The sequence below is a fragment of the Somniosus microcephalus genome, chromosome 22 (assembly GCF_052327205.1).
Source record: "Somniosus microcephalus isolate GS21.2 chromosome 22, FLI_Smic_1.0, whole genome shotgun sequence".
NCBI lineage: Eukaryota > Metazoa > Chordata > Chondrichthyes > Squaliformes > Somniosidae > Somniosus > Somniosus microcephalus.
Genome location: NC_141008.1, coordinates 73,755,767 through 73,761,766, shown reverse-complemented (window position 1 = coordinate 73,761,766; position 6,000 = coordinate 73,755,767). Strand labels below are relative to the sequence as shown.

The following is a 6,000-nucleotide window of genomic DNA, read 5'->3' as shown; positions in this document are numbered from 1 at the left end:
CATATCCCACAAAAAGGCAGGCATAGCTAGGACTCACGTGGGTTCCCATAGCAACACCTTCAACTTGAAGGGTGAGTGGAGTCAAAGGAGAAGTTGTTCAATGTGAGAACAAGTTCAGCCAGGCGGAGGAGGGTGGTGCTGGATGGGGACTGGTCGGGCCCCTGTTCAAGGAAGAAGTGGAGTGCCCTCAGGCCATCCTGGTGCTGAATCAAGGTGATATGGGATTATATCCATTACCCTATATGTTCACTTGCTGATTGTAGAATAAAACAGCTTGACAATTTGTATCAACTTGTCTCATTGAAGTGTTTCAGTTCATCTTTGGAAAGATTGGAGAAGTGCGTGCGTGTGTGAAAAACATGATATCCAGTTTGGATTACAAAGGGGTACAATTGATACACCCTCAGGTTACACTATCATGTAATTAGGTACTGTGCAGTACAGTCATTCTCTTGAACACTGGGAACTACTTATGGGCATGACCTGAGAGAGAGAGTCAAAGGTAGTCCTGAAAGTTGTAACAATATGAGACAGCAATGTACATGCACTTCTTCCAATCGAATAGTATTCACTGCTCACCGTGCAGTCTCCCCTACTCTGGGGATACCGAACACAAATTGGGTGGTCGCTTTCCTAAATACCTCTATTCTGTCACTTTAATTTCCCCACCCACCCCACTCTAATCTCTATCTTTGGCCTCCAACCAAGCTCAACGCAAGCTTCTGAAATAGGAACAGGAGTAGGTAATTTAGTCCCTCGAGCCTATTCAGCCATTCAATAAGATCATGGCTGATCTGTGACCTAACGCCATATACCCGCCTTTGCCCCATATCCCTTAATACCTTTCATTAACAGAAATCTATCCATCTCAGATTTAAAATTAACAATTGACCCAGCATCAAGTGCTATTTGCAGAAGAGAGTTTCAAATTTCTACCACCCTCTGCGTGTAGAAGTGTTTCCTAACTCCTGAAAGGTCTGGCTCTAATTTTGAGGCTATGTTCCCTAGTCCTAGATTCCCCAACCAGCGGAAATAGTTTCTCTCTAGCTACCCCATCAATTCCCCTTAATATTTAGAAAACTTCAATCGGATCACAACTTAATCTTCCAAATTCCGGGGAATACAACCTTTGTATAATCGCTCCTCGTAATTTAACCCTTGGAGTCTGGGTATCATTCTGGTAAATCTATGCTGCACTCCCTCCAAGGCCAATATATCCTTCTTAAGGTGTGGTGCCCAGAACTGCTCACAGTGCTCCAGGTGTGGTCTAACCAGGGTTTTGTACAGCTGCAGCATAACTTCTAACCCCTTGTATTCTCATCCTCCAGATATAAAGGCCAACATTCCAGTAGCCATTTTGATTATTTTCTGTATCTGTCCATGACATTTTAATGATCTATGTATATGGACCCCTAAGTCTCTTTGGGTCTCCACTGTTTCTAACTTTTCACCATTTAGAAAGTACTCTGTTCTATCCTTTTTAGGTCCAAAGTGGATGACCTCACACTTGCCTATATTGAAATCTATTTGCCACTGTTTTGTCCATTAACTTAATCTATTAATATCTTTGTAATGTTATGCTTCCTTCTACACTGCTTACAATGCCGCCTATCTTTGTGTCATCGGCAAACTTGGATATGTGGATCTCTATCCCATCATCTAAGTCATATCTCTATCCCATCATAAATACAATGAATAGTTGAGGCCCCAACACAGATGCCTGTGGGATGCCACTAGTCACTAACCAATTAGAATACCTGCCCATTATCCATACTCTCTGTTTCCTGATGCTCAGCCAATTTCTTAACCAGATCAATAATTTGCCTTTAATACAGTGAGCTTCAACTTTAGCTAACAGTCTCTTATCAAATGCCTTCTGGAAGTCCATATAAATAACATCCGTAGACATTTCCGAGTCCACTACTTTAGTCACCTCTTCAAAAAATTCAATCAGGTTCGTCAGGCATGGCCTACCTTTTACAAATCCATGCTGGCTCTCACTGATCAGCTGAAAATGTTCAAGGTGCTCAGTCACTCTATCCTTAATTATGGATTCTAGTAATTTCCCGACAACAGATGTTAGGCTAACTGGTGTATAATTCCCTGGTTTCCCTCTCTCACCTTTCTTAAATAGCGGAGTGACATGTGCAATTTTTCAATCTAAAGGAACAGTTCCCAAATCGAGAGAACTTTGGAAGATTATAGTTGGGACATCTGCAATGTTCTCACCTACTTCCTTTAAAACCCTGGGATGGAAACCATCTGATCCTGGGGATTTAGTGCCATTATTTTCTTCATTACTATTATTTTGCTTACTAATTTTGGTGAGTCCCCGTCCCTGATTCAATATTAGTTTCCTTGGGATTTGCGGCATGCTATCCTCTTCCTCTACTGTAAATACTGACGCAAAGTAATTATTCAACATGTCTGCCATTTCCTTATTTTCATATCACCATCATCAGTTTTCAGGGGACCCACATTGCTCCCGACCACCCTTTTTCTCCTAATATAATTATAAAAGTAGTTTGTGTTGATTTTGATATCCCTTGCAAATTTCTTTTCATATTCCCTTGTTGTAGCTCTTACTATCTGTTTTGTCACCCTTTGCTATTCTTTGTATCTCCCCCATTCACCAGAATTTGTGCTATTTTTTGCATTCTTGCATGCTTCTTTTAATTTTATGTTGTCACTTACCTCTTTAGTTATCAATGGCTTTTTTTTGGCAGTTAGAGCTCTTGCCTCTTAGGGGTATAAACTGGTTCAATATCACGTTAGCTTCTTTTTTGAACACCTCCCACTGATCTTCTGTCATTTTACCCATTAACAGATTCACCCAGTTTACTGTGGACAGTCTCTGCCTCATCCCGTTGAAGTCAGTCTTACCTAAATCTAGAATCTTAGTACCTGTTTTGCGTTTCTCCCTTTCAAACACAACATTGAACTCAATCATATTATGGTCGCTGTTAGATAAATGTTCATGTACCTTTAGGCTGCTAACTAAATCTGGCCCATTGTTCATTTTTAAATCTAATATGGCCTGCCCCCTTGTTGGTTCTAGGAACTATTGTTGCAGAAAGCGATCCTGAACAGACTCAAGAAATTCGCTACCTTTCTGACATAAGCTCGTCTGCTTATTCCAATTGATATGGAAGTTAAAATCTCCCATCAAAACCACCCTGCCTTTACTACATGCTTGTCTAACCTCTGCATTAATCCATTCTCCCACTTCACAGCTGTTACCAGGGGGCCTATACACAACTCCCACTACAGTCTTAATATGCAGCCAAAGTTTAAAAAGCGATCACTTGATTGTTGGAGCACGCATCATTAGTCTATGTGAAATATGTAACTTGCCTGCAACCGCTTGTGATTCCAGCAGCTACCAACTTCACACTATTGAGATGTCCATCCTTGTTACAGATGTCTTCTATTGCAGCCTGTTGCTATGTACCTAAATTACAAAAAAAGAAATACAATTTACAAAGTACACAAGGACGATTTATATGACATGAATGAACGGAATTATCACACTGTCACAGAGGTTGCAAAGAATGGAGATACAATCAACACCCATCCTGTGTTACAACAGTTTAGAAGCGAGCACTTGTTTCTAAAATAACAACAGAAAATGCTGGAAAAACTCAGCAGGTCAGGCAACATCCGTGGAGAGAAATTTGAGTTGACGTCAACTCAAATTTCTCTCCACGGATGTTGCCTGACCTGCTGAGTTTTTCCAGCATTTTCTGTTGTTATTTCGGATTTCCAACATCTGCAGTATTTTGCTATCGCACTTGTTTCTAAAGCTGTCCAAGACGAAAACTGTTTCCTGTGGAAAAATGATCAGAGTATGCTTTTTTAATTTAGATATATTTTAAATAGTTTATTACCATAATTTATAAACCCTATGTTAGACCAATTCAACCTGTCCGGAAAGAAAAGCCTCTTTACGAGACAATGTCACGTTGTTGCATGAAAAAGACCAGGGGCAAGCACACATGATATGGGTAGAAATATGAAACTGCGGTCAATAACAGAATGTGGGAGAATGAACGCTGAAAAGTGCTGGGCATGAAAAAATGCAGTATCAAGTTATAAACAGACAAAACATAACATCAGAACGATGACGCACCACCTTGTTGTACAGCTTGGGTGCCGTGGCTTAGTTGGTTAAAGCGCCTGTCTAGTAAACAGGAGATCCTGAGTTCAAATCTCAGCGGTGCCTTAATTTTAATTGAATTCACTCACACAATCCCCTGGACACACTGACAAACCATAGAATGATACAGAAGGGTCATCGACCTGAAACGTTAACTCTGTTTCTCTCTCCACAGATGCTGCTTGACCTGCTGAGTATTTCCAGCATTTTCTTTTTTTATTTATAGAATGATACAGTATAGATTAAGGAGCTCATTCGGCCCATCATGCCTGTGTCGGTTCATTGGTAGAACTATTCAGTTAGTATTCCCTTCAAATATTTATCCAATTCCCTTTGAATGTAACTATTAAATCTGCTTCTACCAACGTTTAAAGCAGTGCATTCCAGATCGCTACAACATTCTGTGCAAATAAAACTGTTTCCTCATGTCGCCTTTGGTTCTTTTGCCAATCTGTGTCCTCTGGTTACCAAGCCTTCTGCCACTGAAAGGCGTCGGCAGCCCCAGAGAAGGCAGAGGATAATTCAGAGCAGCTGAAGGCAGTTAATTAGGGAAACTAGGTTAAACTGGTTTTCCTGTAGCAGGGCTCAGCCAGCTCCCTTGATAAAGGGCCTATAAAAACAGACATAGCAATGCGATTTGAACTGAGTGTTGGGAGAGGAGTGGAAGGAGGGGTTCCCTTGCTTCCCCTAACTTTTCACCCTGTAGGAATTGGTTTTTACTTTATACCAAAGAAAGGGAGTCTGTGTTCCATGTATATACAGAATTTGAGCGGTTGCAGCCCCTCTTTCATTATTTGAAGGGGCTGCTCCTCGATTTTTTTCTGCACTTCAGTCCCACGCTCCTGATCTTCGGTCACCCGGTGCGGTGGGGAGCGGGCAGATTGGAGGATCTCCTCGTGGGACTGCTCCTGGGCCTGGCCAAAATAGCCATTAACTGGTCCAGGCAGCGGGCGGTCGAGGGGGTCGTTCGGCCCAATTGCCTGCCTCGCTTCCGCGGCTATGTTCGCACCCGGGTTGCCCTGGAGATGGAGCACACGGTGTCCTTCCGCAACTGGTGGGCGCCGCAGGGACTGGAGTGCATCATCACCCCGGCCAATCAAATTTTAATTTAAGTTGTTAATTTTTAATTAATGTTTTATAAGGTACAGTCCATTTGGTTAATCACCCAACTAAGAAGAGTACACCAAAGAAAGAGTCCAAGAGCGGGAGCAGTCCAACAACAACAACTGCAAAACCGCTAAAGTGATGTCACAACCAGGGAAGGAGCTGATTGGTAAGTAGGACCTGGTGAGTATTTCTACAGTCCAGTCATTAAACTAAAAGTAAGGTCTCTAGCTTAGAGTAAGAAGTGTGTAAAGTGAAGTAAGGTCCCTAGTGTATTTAATATTCTTTAATTTAGAGGAAGTAAAGGGAGTAAATTAAGGTTAGGACATGGCAGGGCAGCTCGGCAGCGTGGAGTGCTCCTCCTGTGCTATGTGGGAAGTCAGGGACACTTTCGGTGTCCAAGATGAACACGTGTGCAGGAAGTGTCTCCAGCTGCAGCTACTCGACATCCACATTTTGGATCTGGAGCTGCGGCTGGAGTCACTGTGGAGCATCCACGAGGCTGAGATCTACATGGATAGCACGTCTAGCGAGGTGGTCACGCTGCAGGTAAAGAGTGCACAGGCAGAAAAGGAATGGGTGACCGCCAGACAGAGTAAAATAACTAGGAAGGTAGTGCAGGAGTCCCCTGGGTCCATCTCCCTCTCCAACAGATTTTCCGTTTTGGATACTGCTGGGGGAGATGGTTTCTCAGGGGAATGCAGCAAGAGCCAAGTCTGTGGCACTATGAGTGGCTCAGC

General features: G+C 42.6%; 1 non-coding gene across 1 annotated transcript; it reads left to right on the top strand.

Annotated features, from left to right (window-relative positions):
* The first annotated feature begins 4,148 nt into the window (after positions 1-4,148).
* On the top strand, positions 4,149-4,222 carry trnat-agu (transfer RNA threonine (anticodon AGU)). The gene has a single exon. It is a non-coding gene; the product is annotated as a tRNA-Thr (tRNA).
* The last annotated feature ends 1,778 nt before the right edge of the window (positions 4,223-6,000 follow it).